Source organism: Pinus tabuliformis, chromosome 6 (genome assembly GCF_031772625.1).
Source record: "Pinus tabuliformis cultivar Carrire ecotype Pingquan chromosome 6, CPIR1, whole genome shotgun sequence".
Classification (NCBI taxonomy): Eukaryota; Viridiplantae; Streptophyta; class Pinopsida; order Pinales; family Pinaceae; genus Pinus; species Pinus tabuliformis.
In genome coordinates, this window is record NC_142292.1 from 2,005,598,002 (window position 1) to 2,005,616,361 (window position 18,360).

Here is an 18,360-nt window from a genome sequence, read left to right on the forward strand (position 1 = left end):
ATGGCGAAGGACGACAAGGGGTGGGTCCACCATTAAATTCATGCGAGCGTTGGTAGCTAAAGGCGTAGGTGATATATATATATATATATATATATATATATATATATGCCACCATTATATGTAGAGGTATACATATATGTATGAATGATATGACCACATGTGACATGTCACGTAGGCATGCACAACAAGATCCTCAAGAGCCCTCAACCATGTGGCAATGTAGTGACATGCCACATGGCAGGAAAATTGAGATGGTACAATTGATTTAGTAATACTTTAAAGCACCATAATTTGTAATCTTGGAGTCCAATTGGGACAAAATTTATGCTATTAGAAAAGTCTTGTTGAGACGAAAATGATGGCGACATCCAAACTAAGTTCTATAAAATTTGAAGAAGTCAAACAAAAAATTTACCCCATTTCCCTAATTGTACCATGGAAGTTGGGTTAGAATAGTAATACACTCCCAAGGGTAAGGGGAGGTGTTTACAGGCTCATCTCTAATCAATGAGTATAACACTCTGGGATTATTCGATATGCCATTTCCAACATTGTTCCCAAATGGTGACGCACATTGGTTGCAAGCACAGAAGAGAAATGCCCATCTTAACCCCATATCTATCAATCATCGAGAGGGATCAAATCTTCCGAGGTGCGAACCTTTCCTCAAGTTTTTCACTCAGAAAGGATGTTTGCACATTGAGAAATTTGATCCTTCTTGACTCTTTTTAGATTTAGGGTTAAGATAGATTTAGACTAGTAATAAAAAAGTGAAAGTTTCAAGTGACACCTTAGCTTAATCCTATACATAAAACTAGAGACTAATATCAATTAACCTTTTGTTAAAGAAATCATTAACTTATCTTTATTGCTAATCTTTAAATATATTGATTTATTTTTAATCCTTATTATTAGTCCTCGCGAGGGAAGACTATCAATCGATTTGCCAATTGATCAATATTAATTTAGCATTGACCAATGCAACTTATAATGTTTAACTTTGAAATATAAATATTTATTTTTCAATATTATTAAAAAAACTATTTTTCAAACATTCGACCATAACTTGAAGGTCTTATTGTAGCCTTTGCACAATATACTGTTATCACATATTTTATGCTATAATTTATGGTTATGATTGCATTATTCATGCATGATTTTTAGATATATGTGTTAGTGATTTTTATTCTTAAGCTTTGAAGGAAAACTATCCAAAAATAAAATCCTTGAAAATAACTCATACTCACCTAAAATACATATTTGCCATCAATTACTTCTCACCAGAATTTAAGTGACTTTTTGCATAAAAAATGGATAAGAATAAGATGTAAATAAATATATTTACCAGGAGTTACTTCCCACCATTATTTATGTTTAATGTGTAGGCTTACCAGTGGTTATTACCCACCATGAATAAGAATAAGATATAAATAAATATATTTACCAGGAGTTATTTCCCACCATTATCCCACCATTATTTATGTTTCACCGAACGCTTATGTAGGAGTAAAACTGTAAATGTGTAAGCCTACTAGTCACTGGATACTACCCACCAAAAAAATTAATTCAAGTTCTTGTGCCGGAGCAAGCAATTAATTTATTCACTTCACATTTCAATTTATTAGTTGCAAGACTATATGATTAGATTTGGGTATTGACAACTATTAATTTAGCATTGACTAATGTAACTTATAATTTTTTATGCAATTTTCCTAGAGTTAATTTCTAGGGTATTGACAACGTATGTAAAAATCATTTGTTATAATTGTTATGTAAAAAAACTCCTTGTGAGACAATTGAGTGGTTAGAATGGGATGCTATCCTGTCCATCATTTGTTATAATTGTTAAGTAAAAATCTCCTTGTGAGACAATTGAGTGGTTAGAATGGGATGTTATCCCCTCCACCTGGGAACCAAACTGCCTTGCATCATTTGTTATAATTGTTATATAAAAAATCTCCTTGTGAGACAATTGAGTGGTTAGAATGGGATGTTATCTCCTTCACCTGGTTTCAAATCCCGTGGGGGCAATCTTTGACCCTTGTGAAAAGGCTCAAGGAGTAGGCTACCCTACCTTTGTGGAGTCTAGACTCTTGCTAAGTCATAAATTCTTGTTACTATCTTCGCCTTCGCCCAAATTACTCCAACAATTACTATAATTAAAAATAATAATAAAAAAATATAAGAACAAAAATATCTTACCTAACCCTAAAAACAAAATATATATTATCGCCATCTATTATGATGGGTTGCTTTAATGTTATATTCAACTAAAATTTGATCAAATCCGAATCCAAATTGGAGTTGTCCGAGAAATCGTTGATAGAAGTGGCCAGAATCCGGCTAAAAAGTTTTCAAAAAATCTCACAGTGATAGTATTTGAATTATGTTTTTGGTGGTGGAAATGAATTAAACACCATTGAAAAAAAAACCTAGGAGGAACTAAAAATCTTGAAATTTGAGAAACTAAAAATCTTGAAACTTGACAATGGTAACCTGGATTTAAAAAAACCTATCAAATTTTATTAAAATCGTGTCAAAATTTCCATAATTTTCAAAGCAAATTTACGACTCCGTCATCCAAATTAGACAATTAGACCATTCCTTTATTATAAAGCTTAAGATGGTCACAATGTTAAACTAACTGCTATTTCTTGGATTGAAATACGGTAGATTCATTTAGCGTGGATATTAGTTGTGTACACGTCCTGATAGGATAAGGCTGGAGTGGTTTAGTACCCATTTTCATAACTCAATACAGGAGAGAAACCAGCTGGACTGCTGCATCCGATGTTCGTCTGTCTATGCGAGATATACTGGTGAGTTTCGGGTTTCTATTCTTTTGTTACAGTAGGTGTGCAATATTTGTGTTTTAGATTTTCTGTGATGAGCTTTCCTATCAGAGTGCAGTAGATTTTTTTTTTTTAATTTTAAATGGCGATGTGGGTATTACATAGTTTACATTAATGCTGGATTGTTCTTTCCGTGGGATAGCTTGATAATGTGCTTTATTCATCCTCTGTTTTACTGGATTGGCAAATTGGACGTAATCTTTCCTCCCATGGCTCTCTGGGTTCAATCTTGTTCTCGTTGTGCTTTTGGGTTGTAGAATATTTGAATTTTCAGGTCTTTTCCAAAGCAATTACTCTCCGCCAATTTGACTCAGGGCATTTTACAGTTTCCTCTGCCCCTTCTGCCCAGCTTTCTTGCGCGCCTAGTTTGCTTTGCTGTTGCTAGCATGGGGACTATCTGCTGCTTGCGCAGGAGGGAGCTGAGGTCCAATTCTCTAGGAATTCCACAAGATGGTTGAGCTCCAGCTGCACTTTGCGGGCTTGCAGCCATATCTACGTGAGGCAAGGGTCAGTTTTCGAATCTTATTATGAGGAACCAAACAAAAATGGACCAAAACGAATTTTCTTTCCACAATTCTTAAAGTATGTCACCATATTTCAAAGCTGGCGATTCCAGTGTAATCTGTTTGAAGCTTCCAAGGCAATATTTTAAAAAATGTACCCTTAACCTGCGATACGATGTTCCATCTGCTATATCTTTATGTGGAATATGCTAATGGTTAAACCTGGTTGGAAGAGTAATGATTATAGCTTGAGATTACTAAGGGTAAGGTTTCAACTTCAAAAAGATACAAAAAAGTCGGCTGAGAGCATACAACAGGCACCCCACGACAGTAATATGATGAACCCAGAGAATGCAGAAAAGTTTTATCTGGGCATGGGCACGGAAGGGGCTGGAGCTAAAACTGTTTCTTCCAGCTTGTGGGTTATAGGGAGAGGAATTTCCGAATGTGTTGCTTGACTGATCCTAAATTTTTGGCTGAGTAAATTGGGCCTGAATTTAACTCCAATGGATTTGTTAGTGCTTGAAACGAAAGAGCTAATATAAATATACAAATTAAATGAAATTAATTTTTTATTAATGTCCACTGATGACCAAAGTAGGTCAACAGGGCTGGGAAGTACAACATACCAAAATGGCAATAAGGGGGGTGAAAAAGTGATTTCCCAAGAGCAAAATAGAATACCTGAAGCTAAAGGAATAAGAAGAAAAACAGTACACATTATAGGGAGTCAGCGATTATTACAACATTTCACCAAGTTTCTGGAGTGTGGCGACGTGAAAGTGGGGAAACACACCCAGGGCACATGTGGAGACACCCCCGAAATTTCATTGAGCATCATGGGGATGTTGATGTCCCTCGCATAGGGGACCCTATCTTTATAATTATATACAAAAATTCAAAAGATATGAAAACATAAAATGATCTAAAGACTAATTGCCAATTGGAGTTCATCAATAATGATTCATCATTGTAAAAATCAAATGAGAAAGAGATATACAGAAAGTAGAGTTAGTTTACCAAGGCATTAGGCTTTTTATTTTTAAAACTTTTAAAACCTTTTTTCGAAAATATGAAGGAGGATTTTTTCTTCTTCTTTTTTTTTGGGGTGTGGGGCGTGGGTTGGTGGGCCCCGTGAGTTCCACTTTTCGTGGAGGGCTGCCTTGGTACCAGCCCCTTAATGTGAAAGATCCCGTATTCTTGGTCAAACGATTCATTTTGCATTTCACAAATTGGGGGATACAGGTAAGCGTTTTGCAGGGTGTCATAGGGATTTGGGGGCGCCTCCTAATGTAAAACTGATATATACAATCTCGAAGTAGTGGAGAGATAGGTTGTAGACACAATTACCAAAATCATTTATATAGGTGGCTTCCCTGTTCTCGATACATATTGGTATTAACTTTTGGGGTTACTTTGAAAGTGTTTATGCTTGGGGTGCTTCATGAGATTTGTGGTACATGGTGTATGTTCAGCACTTGGATGGTTTGAGATGGATTGGCACATGAGCAATAGTCCTTGATGGATTTACACAATTGAGATAGCTTTTTCAGTGGATGCTTAAGCTTAGATAGTTTTTGAATAGCATTTTCCCTTACACATTGGAATACTCTGGATAGTTTGGTGGACGCCATTGAGCCCCCATGAATAATCCACTTGCTTGGAGGGAACCCTATATAGGATGAGGAGTGTTGTGCAACTTGTAGGAGGGAATTAGGCTCTAGTTGGTATGTGGCAACTTGGATTCTTGTTTTTAATTGGAGATGGCTGAGGGACTCAGGGCTTCAATTGTATTCTTCTAGGGGCAATTGACCTAGTTGAGTATATTGCTTAGGAGGATCAATGGGATTCATGTAGGCCTGTGATGGAGGGATGTGGATTTGCCTTGCATAGCTACATCACCTTGGTGCCATTATTGTGCATGGTATCACCTTGAAGCACGATACATGATTTTAGAGTGTAGAGTCTCCCTTGCGTTGGTAGACAAATTTTTGTCTTTTGAGTCGCTAGGGTTTCTAGGTCTTCTTGGAGTATCTTAGAACATCTTGGAGGTCTAGGGTTAGGGTTTATTCATTGGATATTGGAGATTAGGGTTTTAAGATAAAACCCTATGATGGAATTGTGAAGAAGAATGAGCAGATGCAAACTAATGTAGTCTTGTAAGTGTTCCCATCTGGCCTTGTACAACCCAATGTTTATGCTTGGGGTCAAGCCATATGAGGACCCCTTCTTCTTAATCGAATGAGCCTTGAAAGCTCTCCAAACAGTGATGTTTCAACCGCTGGAGCAAGTGCCTAAACACAAGGTTAAATAGCTTTCAAGCAAACACCTTAGTTGGCTTGAAAGCAAAAAGGATTTCCTTCGGCCAATGATACATCACTTGGGTTAACTTATTTGCAAGTCAAAAAGATGTCATCCGACCAACGATACTAATCCAGATTGGATCATTATATTATTTATCATTCATCTCAATGCTTCTAGAGTGGAAAAAATGGAGGAATAAGCTCACAAGACCATTTTTAACAGCAAGTCCCAGTTTGGAAAATTGGGATTTGAAACCTTTTGTAAGCAGTTTGAGGCATCAAACAACCTTTTTTGGAGGGTAAAACTTTCTCTTAAGTGCAATGCCCCCTAGTGCTATTCTACATAGATACCTTTCCAATAGTGCAATAATTGCTTGAATTGAAGTTCATATGCAAAAGTTATGCCACCTGAAAGTTGACCTTCTTGTCTTGACCACCATGATTTGAGAGGATGCCACGTCATTCCCCGTTATTCATGGAGAAGGGGTTGGCCATGTGATCACGATGAAGATGACTCTAGAAGAGTCAATATTGTAACTCTAGTTAAGAATTGAAGGGGTCAAACTTAACCACTAGTAGTCTATTGGGCTATGTTATAATCGAGGCACTAGGAGAAAAAGGGATTCCATTCTATTTGAGTGCATCTAGTTCTATATATGGCCGGAGTAGCCGAGTGTGGATAGGGAGAGAGCAAACAGAGAGGGTTTGTGCAGTGTAGTAGCCCACGGGGCAACAAGTCTCACTTCTTTGTACTTGCATCCATTTCAAATTCAAAGAAAGAAAGAGTGGAGTAGCCTCACCTTCTAGTTGGGTTTTCTCTCGAAAGGGTTTCCCATGTCATATTTTGTGTTATTGTTGTTTGTGAATGATTATTCTCTATTTTCAGCATAATTATAATTTGCATGCATACACAATAAACAATAATTAACAAATCTAGAAATCTAAGGAGAAATAAACCCTCTAGTGTAGATTTCAAAATTTCTAATATATTTAGTAGATCTATTGTGATGAATTGTTCAATGGAATACCCATTACAATTTATGGATCATATTGGTATTAGAGCAGTTTTCTTTGGGTATAGGGGAGTTGAAGGGGATCCAGATCGGTTAAGTTGAAAGTCACAAAACCCTAGTCATGATTGATGAATTTGTGAATAACCCTCAAGATCTCGCAAAGGAGAGGTTTGTGCAGCTAGAAGTACAAGTTGCATTAATAAACCATAATGTGAGCTTCCCAGGCTCTGCACTGTCTCTTTGGCACTATCTCAGCCTCTTTGCTATGTATTCTCGGCCTTCTGCCGAATTGCCTCTCGCTGCAACAGATCATTGGTTCGATTCTCTCAGCAAACCCCGCTCCAGAAAATCAAACTGACTGATCAGTTTGGTGTTTCTCCAACTGACCCCTAAGCCTCCTCTTATAATTTTCCTGTTGAGTCTTCAACGGCCGAGATTAAGTCCCTAATCAACGGCTAAGATTAGATTTGGCTTGATCCTTGTTTCTTGGAACCTTCTAACCCAAAATTATATTAATACACATTAATATTTTAATCTTCCTAAGTTTATACTTAGGACCCCATTAAAAATATTAATTATTTTAATATCTCCTCATCTGGGTAGAATTTCTCCAAACAATTTCTGGGTTTTGGAGATCTCATGTGCTTTAGCCTCTCCACCAATTCTCATGGCTAGAGCACATTCGATGCTACCACAATCCATAGAAAGGACAAAAAGGTGGCAACCAAAACACACCACTGCAAAGATCCCAACTACCACTACGACCATTGTAACATTGACGGTCACATAGAGGAAAACTGTTGGAAGTTGCATCCAAAGCTCAAACCAAAGAACAAAAAGAAGGATACTAAAGAAAAAAACTCATGGTCACAAATCTGAGTAATTAGGTGGAAAGCAACTTGAACGTGGATGAGAAGATTGTCTGCACATCGGTGCAAAAAGGGGTGAATCTGAGTAGCCGTCAACAACAGGAAGAGAACGAAAAAACCAGACTCTTCCATATAAAAATATAGGTTAAGAAGACAAATATTGATGCTTTGTTTGACTTAGGGTCATAGGCAAATCTCATTGCAGTAGAGCTGGTCAACAAATTGGGATTGGAAGTTCATGATCATGCAAGCCCATATCCATTGGGGTGGGTAAATAAGGATGAGGAGATAAAGGTAATCGAACAGTGGAAAATTAGATTTGCTATCAATGTTGATTTTATTGATGAAGTTCCCCTTGATGTATGTGTAGTGGTGTTTAGAAGTCCCTAATACCTGTATGTACATGCAGGGTGCAATCTTCATGCGAAGATGCAACCAATACTGCCTCATCAAGGATGGGCAATCCTTCATCAACTCACATAAGGGCAAGTCCAAAATTTCATTGGAAAGTGTCAAACAAGCCAAGAAACTGATCAATTCTAGCAAGAAGTATGTTTTATTGTTTTTAAGAGAAAATTAGTTTATAGAAGAGTTAGTAAGAGTAAAGTATCCTTGGAGAGGTGTACTAAGGAACATTTTTTTTTGGAAGAGTTGCTACATGCATAGAAGGGTGTGTTCCGGGATCCTAAAGGGTTATCGCCTAAGAGGGAAGTGGAGCACGAGATCCAGCTGTTGCCAGACTCCTTGTTGGCAAACATTGGGCTTTAGAGGCAATCCATTATAAAATCAAATGAGGTGAAGAAGCAATTGCAAAAACTACTGGAACAGGGTGTCATTTGACCAAGTACCTCACCATGTGGGTCACCCATCATCATTGTGCCAAAAAAAGGATGGGACTTGGAAAATGTGTATTAATTATAGGACATTAAACAAAATCACACTTAAGAACAAGTACCCCCTGCTCTTGATAGATGATTTGCTGGATCAATTGCAACAAGTCAAATACTTCACGAAGCTAGGCTTAAAGTCAGGATATCATCAAGTTCGGGTTAGTGAAAAAGATACTTGGAAGACTGCCTTCAAAACCGGGCAAGGTTTCTATAAGTGGTTAGTCATGCCATTTGGCCTATGCAATGCACCAACTACGTTTATGAGGTTAATGAATGAGATACTACGCCCTTTTATAGATTCATTTGTTATTGTCTTTTTGGATGATATACTGGTATATAGTGCTATCTGGGAGGAGCACATCTCACATTTGATGTAGGTTTTAGAGACATTAAAGAAGCACCAACAACTGAAAAATCTCAAGAAGTGTGAGTTTGCAGAATAGGCTTTGGTGTATATGGGGTATGTGATAGGTGGAGGAGAGCTGAACATAAATCTTGGCAAGATGGAGGCCATCACGAAGTGGCAGGTTGCTACTAATGTTTTTGAGGTCATGAATATTGTTGGGGAAGCACAATACTTGAGGAAATTCACAACCTTGTTTTCAATAGTAGCAACACCACTCCATGCTGTAATAATTGTTGAAGTTTCTAAGTTTACTTAGTTTAGAAACCCTTCATGCACTTTTTCTGATTTATTCCTACCTACTTGTTATTTTTCTTTAACAAGTTATTTATAAGGTAAATACTGAAAATAAACACCAGTGCATGCTCAACATATTACAGATCAACAACTAAAAGAAATAAGAACAAACACACCACATGACACCATTATTTTTGGACCAATGTTCTTGGAAAAACCCAATGCGGGAAAACCGGTGCAACTATCTGAGGGTTTTCTTATTAAGCAATATCAGAGTACAATCTGGGTGCCGAAACTGGCCTACCCAGCAGAGAATTTCCTTAGCAGCTATACCTCACAATTTGAGAGAAATCCCTTGGCTGAAACCCCGGAAAACCCTTCCGGCAGCTCCTCAACACAAAACTGCTATGCAACCCTAGTGTTTGCCCAAACTGGACTGCGTCAGCCCTCTCTGTCTCACGTTGGCCCTGCGTCAGCCTTTCTAGGCTTGCGTCAGCCCCAGGAGGCCCTGCGTTAGCTCTGGGAGCCTTTGCGTGGCCCTGCATGAGCCCTTGCCGGCGCTGTGTCACCCTCCTTGGTTGCTGCGCTGCTCTCTCGGCACAATCTCTGCCTTCTCTGTTTCTCTGTACTCAATGCCTCTCAGCTGCTCTCCCGATCACTGATTCTATCTCTCTTAGCAAACCCCATTCTAGAGAATAGAATGACTGATCATCTGGTGTACCTCTCCAAGTGACCCTCAAGCCTCCTCTTATACTTTTCCTGTTGACATGTCAACAGTCGAGATTAAGTCCCTAATCAACGACTAAGATTAGATCTGGCTTGATCCATGTCTTTTGGACCATTCTAACACAGATTCATACTAATACACATTAATATTTTATTTTCCCTAAGTATAGACTTAGGGACTCCATTAAAAATATTAATTATTTTAATATCTCTTGATTTGTTTAGAATCTGCCCAAACCCTTTCTGGGTATTGGAGATCTCATGTGCCCCAACCTCTCCACCAAATTTTGTGGCTAGAGCACATCCGATGCTACCCCAAATCAACACTCCCTCTTAGCGAGGATTGTGCTCTAGCAATACTCCTCACTGAGTATTACTCTGATCATCTGGCATCGGTACCTGTGTTGATGCTATGCATTCCTGTCCAACATCCGCTGCATTGTTGCCTCCTGTACTGCTACCCATGGTTCTGCCACTGCCACTACTGCATCTGTACAATAGCTCCCTCTGCATCCGTGCTGCTGCTGGTCCTTCCTCCCAGCACTGCATCTGCACTGCACCTCCTCTCATCATGTTGCATCGTGCTGCCCACTGCTGCACTGCAACTTAGTTACTGAGAAGTAAGTAACTGATCTCCCAACTGACCTCCCTATTGGGCTAGAAACACCCACTGATGCTGAAGCTCCCTCTGTCGCTGACAAGTGCTCCCTCTCTCTGACCTCTGCGCTACTGCAACAACTCCCTGCATCTTGCACCGTTGCACACCTCTATGTGCCGTCCTGCACTGGTGCAACACTCCTGTGTCTCTCGCACTGCTGCAGCCTGCTAGCTCTGCGCTGTCTTGGGACTCCTGCACTGTAGCTCTCTTTGCTGCTCCATCCGCATCCGTCTCAACCTACCCAGCCAATCTTGCTACTCCTCGTCGGGGCTCCCGTAGCAAGGTCTAATCCAAGAGGCTGGGTACCTCAGGGATCCTGCCCCTCATCGCCTGTAGTCCACCTGATTACAGCTCGATGTCTCCCCACTTCTGCTCAAGTGGTGCGTGTGCACTCATGGCACAATCATCGTCTGTCAAAACTTCTTTCTTTGCCTGTGCTGGCGCTGCCTTAGTCTCGGAAGACTCTTCCTTACTCTTCTTCCTTGGGCACTGGGTCGCATAATGACCCATCTCCCCACAGTGGAAGCACTTGATCTTGGAGAGATCTTTCTTTTTTCGCTTCTCCTGCTTTCCCTCAGATGCTAGGGCCACATACTCCTCCTCCTGCTTGGCCTTGATCCCTTTGCTACTGCTACCTGTCTTTGACTGCCGTCTGATCTCTTCCTAGCGAAGAGCTGTCCACATCTCGTCCCAAGGTAGGAGAGTCCCTCTGCCCAGGATGCTCTAGACAAACACTTCCCACACTTCTAAGACAGCATTCAGGGCTGTCCTCACCATAAGCTCCTGATCCGGTGTCGCTCCTATAGCAGTCAACTGATCTTGGATCTCATTCAGTCCTCTGAGGAAAGAGTCAATCGTTTGACCCTTCTTCATCTGATACGACCTCATCTGGTTCTCGAGTAGCATTCTTCTCTGCACAGAAGTATGTTGGTACAGGTTCTTGAGAGCCTCCCACATCTCAACTGCCGTTTCCTTCTCGGCTATATGTGGTACCACATGATCCTTGACCCTGTCAAGGATAATGTACTTGGCCCTCGCCATCGCCTCTTTGTACTTTTCATTATCATTTGTGTCAGCAACACTGGCCTCTCTGAGGCTCTACGCAACTCCCGGCTTCTCTGCGTGGCTCTGATTGGCTTTGCGTCACACTTCTTGGCTTCCGCGCTGCTAGAAACGACTTCTGTCACCTTAGGACAGCGGTTTTCTACTGCTATTGCTCTGCTCGGCTGATGTCTTTTAGTCCTCCTGTGATATGCAATCACGCTCTGAAACCATGTTGAAGTTTCTAAGTTTACTTAGTTTAGAAACTTTTCATGCACTTTTTTTGATTTATTCCTACCTACTGGTTATTTTTCTTTAACAAGTTATTTACAAGGTAAATACTGAAAATAAACACCACTGCATGCTCAACATATTACAGATCAACAACTAAAAGAAACAAGAACAAACACACCATGTGACACCATTATTTTTGGACCAATGTCCCCGGAAAAACCCAATGCGGGAAAACTGGTGCAACTATCTTAGGGTTTTCTTATTAAGCAATATCAGAGTACAATCTGGGTGCCGAAACTGTCCTACCCAACAGAGAATTTCCTTAGCAGCTATATCTCACAGTTTGAGAGAAATCTCTTGGTTGAAACCTCGGAAAACCCTTCCGGCAGCTCCTCAGCACAAAACTGCTTTGCAACCCCAGCATCTGCCCAAACTGGACTGCGTCAGCCCCTCTCTGTCTCACGCTGGCCCTGCGTCAACCCTAGGAGGCCCTACGTTAGCTCTGGGAGCCTCTGCGTCAGCTGCACTAGCCCCTCTAGTGCTCTGCGCAGCACTTGGCTGCCTCTGCGTGGCCTTGCGTGAGCCCTTGCTAGCTCTGTGTCACCCTCCTTGGCTGCTGCGCTGCTCTCCCGGCACAATCTCTGCCTTCTCTGTTTCTCTGTACTCAATGCCCCTCAGCTGCTCTCCCGATCACTGATTCTATCTCTCTTAGCAAACCCCGCTCTAGAGAATAGAATCATTGATCATCTGGTGTACCTCTCCAAGTGACCCTTAAGCCTCCTCTTATACTTTTCCTGTTGACATCTCAACGGCCGAGATTAAGTCCCTAATCAACGGCTAAGATTAGATCTGGCTTGATCCATGTCTTTTGGACCATTCTAACACAGATTCATATTAATACACATTAATATTTTATTTTCCCTAAGTTTAGACTTAGGGACTCCATTAAAAATATTAATTATTTTAATATCTCCTGATCTGTTTAGAATCTTCCCAAACCCTTTCTAGGTATTGGAGATCTCATGTGCCCCAACCTCTCCACCAAATTTTGTGGCTAGAGCACATCCGATGCTACCCCAAATCAACAATAATGAATGGCAAGAGTTTCTAGTGGGGAAAGGGTCAACAGAGGGCCTTAGAAGAGTTAAAGAAGAAGATTAGTTAAGCACTACTTCTGGCTTCACCGAACTTGAAGAAACCCTTCAAAGTGGAGACAAATATGAGTGGGTCTGCTATGGGAGCGGTCTTGATGCAGGAAGGAAGGCCTGTATGCTACCATTCTGAAGTATTTCATGGGGTAGTTCTCAACTACCTTACCTATGACAAGGAGCTCTATACCCTGGTGCAAGCTGTGTAGAAGTGGAAACACTATTTGATGGAAAGGAGATAGTAAATCACATAGTTCATCGACCACTACAATACCTACAAGCCCAAAGTAACCTACAACAGACTAGGCATTACAAGTATGTGATTTTTATAGTAGTTTCATTTAGTGATCAAGTACGAGAAGGTTAGGACAAACAAGTTGACCGACACGCTTTCAAGGTCATTCACATCAAAGATCACAACTTTGGGAACTCTTATGCACGTGGAACTTTTCATCCATGATGCATACAGAGAGGTATATATAGAGGATGAGGACCTCAAGGAGGTGTTTCAACAGTTACAAAGGCAGAATCATGTGCACGATGGTGACAACACAATTGATGACCATCTCCAGAATGGGTTATTCTATAAGTTAGATAAGTTATGTGTTCCTAAAGGTGAGTGACTACAACTGATTAGAGAGGCTCACACCCCCAAGGTTACAAGGCATTTTGGTGTAGGGAAGAAAATGGTCAACTTGCAGAGATATGTATATTGGTCCAAGATGCAAGAAGAGGTAGCTAGGTTCATAAGAGGAAGCATGTTTTGTTGTATCAGCAAGCCTAGTAACATGAAATAGGGTTTATATCATCCCTTGCCAGTACCCACTTGTCCTTGGGAACATTTCCATGGACTTTGTGGGAGGTTTACCAACAACTAGGGAGGGACATGACTACCTGTTCATGGTAGTTGATAGGTTCAATAAGATTTGTTTTCTAATGCCCTGTAAAAAGACTATCAGTGGGCAAGAAGTAGGGAACTTATTCTTTGGACATGTTTGGGTGCACTTTGGAATACCGAGGAGCATTGTTTTAGACAGGGACACAAGATTTCTCAGTGCATTTTGGGCTACATTGTGGGAGAAGATGGACACGAAGTTGAAGAGGTCTACATCATTCTATGTAAATATAGATGGGCAAACAAAAGTAGGCAATAGGGTTTTGGTGCAAATTTTGAGGGCATACAATCAAAACCATCCGAAAACCTGGGATAAAATTATGGTATACATACAACACTCTTATAACAAAGGACTCCACACTTTTACTGGTAAGTTGCCATTTGGAACTTGTTTTGGATATTTTCCAACTTCAGCTTTGGAAATTGCATATGGGCAACAAGGAGGAGTGAGGGAGGATCTTACAAGGGATGCCTTAAGGGCAGAATAATTTGTGGAGAAGATCAAGAAAATCCATCTAAAGTTACAGGAGACATTGCAGAAGTCACAAGAAAAATACTAGGCATGATCAACACATGACAGAGAAGTCATTCAAGGTGGGAGACAATGTGTGGTTACAATTGAACAAGGAGAGGCTATAAGGTCGTGGTAAGAATCAAGGGTCTGTGATATGGTGTCCCTTTGAGATACTATAGAAGGTGGGAGATAATGTCTATAGACTCAGTCTATGCCTATGTTGCTCAAAACTTCTAGGAACCCGACGTTCCAGGCCATACCCATACCCAAAACACCGAAACTTGACGGTCATGTAATCATCTATGGGAGTTAATATAGACTTGGTCTCCTTCTAAATTATCAACTATGGTTCATTTTCCCTTTTTTCTTGCAAGATAATGTGTTATTCACTTATCTCTCTCTCTCTCTCTCTCTCTCTCTCTATATATATATATATATATATGACGTTTTAGCCGATGTTTCACTTGACGTTTCCATTTTTGGGAGGTGACGTTTCTAAACAAACCCGTTTCGGAAAACTCCGAAACGTTTCGGCATTTCGTGCTACTTAGGTCTATGCCCATACATGCGCATTTACTTAGTGGTGAATGTAGAGAATCTGAAACTCTATGAGCCTTCCGTGCTAGATCAGGAAGAGAAACAGGTCCTACCTTTTGTAGAGGATTTGGCACTAGATGCTCAGGCAGAGTTGACAGAGGATACAATTTTGCAGAAGAGGTCTAGAACTATAAGACAAAGGCAACGTGGCCTTTGGTAGATTGGGTTGAAAGGACAACTTCCAGGAAAATCTAAATGGTGCACTCAAGAGAAGGTGGAGGAAAAATTTCCTCACATCTTTCAATAGAAGTTTGGGGACCAAAAGCCTCCCAAAATGGGGAGTTGTGATCTGTATTGGATCATTATATTATTTGTCATCCATCTTGGTGTTTTTAGAGTAGAAAAAGTGGAGGAATCAACTCACAAGGCCATTTTACTAGTGGGTCCTAGTTTGGAAAATTGGGGTTTGAAACCTTTTGGAAGTAGTTTGAGGCATCAGACAACATTTTTTGGGGGTAAAAATTTGCTGCTTTGTGTTGTACCTTTAGTGCTATTCTACACATATACCTTTCCAACAATGCAAGAATCGTCTTAATGGGAGTCCGTATGCAAAAGTTATGCCACTTGGAAGTTATCCTTCTTGCAATGACCACCATGATTCGAGAGGATGCCGCGCCAACCCCCATTATTCGTGGAAAAAGGGCTAGCCACATGATCATGATGAAGAAGACTATAAAAGAGTCAATATTGTAACACGAGTTAAGAGTTGAAGGAGTCAAACTTAACCACTAGTAGGCTATTAGGCTAGGTTATAATTGGGCCATTAGGTGGAAAAGGGGTTCCATTTATTCGAGTGCATTTTGTTCCATAGATGAGCAGAGTAGTAAAGCGTGGATAGGGAGAGAGCAAATAGAGAGGGTTTGTGCACTGTAGCAGCCCATGGGCCATAGGTCTCAATTTTGTTTACTTGCATCCATTTCCATTTGGAGAAAGAGTGGAGCAACCTCACCTTCCAACTAGGTTTTCTCCTGAGAGGGTTTCTCAGGTCATATCTTGTGTTATTATGGTTTGTGAGTGATTGTTCTATTTGTTCTCTATTTTCTTCATAACTATAATTCACATGCACAAACAATAAGCAATAATTAAGGATCCAAAAATCTGAGGAGAAATAAACCCTCATAGTGTAGATTTCAGATTTTCTAACATAGTTTAGTAGATTTGTTGTGACGATTTGTCCAATGGAATATCCATGGTAGTTTATAGATTAGATGCATTGCTTGGCTTAACTGATTTGCAAGCGAAAGATTTCCTCCAATTGGCGATATGTTACTTACCTTAAGCGATTTGCGAGCAAAAAACGATTTCCTTGGGCTAGTGATACATTGCTTGGCTCAATCTTTCTTGTAAGTGGTGAAGATCTCCTCAAGCTAGCGATAAATTGCTTGGCTTAATTGATTTTGTTTGCATAAAGATTCCCTCATGCTAACAATACATTTGCTTGGGAAGGTTGATTATGTTTGCAATAAAGATTCCTTCAAGCCAATAATACATTGCTTAGCAGGGTTGATTATGTTTGCAATAAGGATTCCTTCAAGCCATTGATACGTCACTTGGAAATGTTGATTTGAATGTAGTATGGGTGTCGCTGGCCTCAAGGCGAGGGCTTGAAACAGGAAGAGAACACTGCATAGAAGTAAGAATAATCGCGACAAGAGTATCGTAGTTCAAGAAGCGATAAAGGGAGCCATTGCTACAAGAAGTTTTGTTGGATCTAGTGTATCGAAAACTAAAGATTACCTAGATGCAATATAGACAGACAACTGACGATAACCCTATAAATGCGATAGATTTAAAGTGACACTGCCAAAACTAAACTTAGAAGCCTGAAGACTATCAGGTTCATAGCCATGAAATTAAAAGGAGTGCACAAGCCGATAAGTCCAATAAAACAAAGAGGAACACGTAAGGTTATGCCTTGATGAATGTGCCCAACACTCGATGACATGGTAGGGTGTGATGCCAATTGCTCTCGCTAGAAAGCAATTGACAAAAATAAACTTCTGAGCTAGCATAAGGATAATTTTTTTTTGTAACTTCCATCTCGTTGAGGGTGTCTAGGGGGTTGGGTCTGTTACATTTGGTTTTAACTTTTAGAACATTGTACATAATACTTATGCTATGTAAATATGTGACGTATGTGTGTGATTTTACATTGATGTTGAGTCAAGGGCACTATAGTCATGTAAATTATGTAAACACATGGTACAATTTTGTGTGGTTATCTAAAACTCCTAGCAAGAACCCAAGGCCAAGACTTTGCTAATGAGTTTATACATAGCAATGAAGCCACAAGTCTAGATTTGCCTTAATGAGGCCTAATGACAATGATGTAAATATCTGTTTGTAAAGACAGGTAAGTGCCTATTTTCCCTTAGGTAAACTGTTAATATTCTATTGTGAAGTATGTAAAAGATAAAATTTACTGGATGTCTGCAATATATTTGATGAAATCCTTGTGATTGAGTAATTTGAATATTGCTTAAATCCATCTCATGATTAGGCAATGTGAATATTGCATAAATTCTATGCCTATCTTGAGTAAATGATTAACTTAGCCAATTGTTATATATTGTAAAGGAGCCAATTCAGTGGTCTCCTTATGATCATGGCCCCTATAGGCACTGTAAGTTGAACTGCTTGTAGCTTGATACATACAAAAGCATGCATGTTCCGATCATTATGTGATGTAGAATCCACATTTTTGTTCAAAATTCAAATGTACTTGTGAATTTTAATTTGTAGAGCATACCGTTGGGGTTGAATATTTGGGTTCTTGAGTGTTCCTTCATTAGAGGCAAAGGGGGGTTGGGTGCATGACATCACTGAATTGTTAGGATATGATATCAATAGCAAATCAGATAGGCTAATTGGATTATATTTCATCCTCTTGTCCATGTTTGTATCCTTCATTTGAACACAGACACAGATATGATAGGCACATGGCCTAATCATGTCCCATTTTAGGGCACGTGTCATGTGAAAAAGGGCTCGCAAGTCACTAAAAAGGTGATCTGCCCCTCGTTTTTTCACATTTTTCTCTTGTAGGTTGGAGCTCTGAGATTTGTTGGTGTACAGTTGAAGCGTTTGTTGCAAATTTGAAGGGATTCCAAGTGCTTGGTAGGTGGATTGTCAAGTAGATTGACAGCTTTTTCCTACAACAATTAGTCATGAGGATCCTTTCTTAGGTTACTTCATCCTCTTGTTGTGAGAGGAATTGGACCATATATGGGAATTTATACAGTTTGATGAAGAATAAGCTTGAGTAGTCTAGGGCATAGACAATGGTGTTTGTGCACACCAACCTCCATCTTATTATAGGTAGAGTGGGGAGTGGTGGATGGGAAAGACAAAGATGTGTGATGTGTTTCATGATGATACGAGTTTAGACTAGTGTTGAGTTGGCATTAGCCAACTGGGATCTTAATGATCTAGTGCTAGAGCCGGTCACGTTTGATGATTGTGATCCTTTTGAGGGGT

At 40.0% G+C, this 18,360-nt stretch overlaps 1 protein-coding gene across 2 annotated transcripts in view; it reads left to right on the forward strand.

The window, feature by feature from the left end:
- The first annotated feature begins 2,658 nt into the window (after positions 1-2,658).
- The window catches only part of LOC149267292 (large ribosomal subunit protein bL19cz-like), a 74,262-nt gene continuing 58,560 nt past the window's right edge, over positions 2,659-18,360 (forward strand). The window contains exons 1-2 of one of the 2 annotated variants that reach the window (XM_089398451.1): positions 2,659-2,819; positions 3,179-3,359. The gene's annotated coding sequence lies outside the window, so the exon portion shown is untranslated. The remainder of the gene's footprint in view (positions 2,820-3,178; positions 3,360-18,360) is intronic. The other variant, XM_089398445.1, reaches the window with a different exon arrangement.